This window comes from Nanorana parkeri, unplaced genomic scaffold, assembly GCF_000935625.1.
Source record: "Nanorana parkeri isolate BGI_ZX_2015 unplaced genomic scaffold, ASM93562v1 scaffold3600, whole genome shotgun sequence".
Lineage (NCBI taxonomy): Eukaryota > Metazoa > Chordata > Amphibia > Anura > Dicroglossidae > Nanorana > Nanorana parkeri.
Genome location: NW_017309868.1, coordinates 25,431 through 25,800, shown reverse-complemented (window position 1 = coordinate 25,800; position 370 = coordinate 25,431). Strand labels below are relative to the sequence as shown.

General features: G+C 61.1%; 1 protein-coding gene across 1 annotated transcript in view; it reads left to right on the top strand.

Moving 5' to 3' along the window:
* LOC108803320 (intraflagellar transport protein 172 homolog) overlaps positions 1–370 on the top strand; it is a gene marked incomplete at its 5' end in the record, with an annotated part of 31,082 nt that overhangs the window by 11,556 nt on the left and 19,156 nt on the right. The window lies entirely within an intron of this gene.

Genomic DNA, 370 nt, shown 5'->3' with positions numbered 1-370 from the left:
CAGGGGGACGGGGTGCCCCAATAGAGTAGATCAGGGGGACGGGGTGCCCCAATAGAGTAGATCAGGGGGACGGGGTGCCCCAATAGAGTAGAGCAGGGGGACGGGGTGCCCCAATAGAGTAGAGCAGGGGGACGGGGTGCCCCAATAGAGTAGAGCAGGGGGACGGGGTGCCCCAATAGAGTAGAGCAGGGGGACGGAATCCGTCTCAGGAGGCTGGGGCCGTGTATTGTGTAATGATTACATATTAAGCAGATGAAAGGTGGACGCTGACCTCCCCTGACCTCCCCTGACCTCCCCTGACCTCTGCTGTCCTCCCCTGACTTCTGCTGTCCTCCCCTGACTTCTCCTTACCTCCCCCGACTTCCCCCGA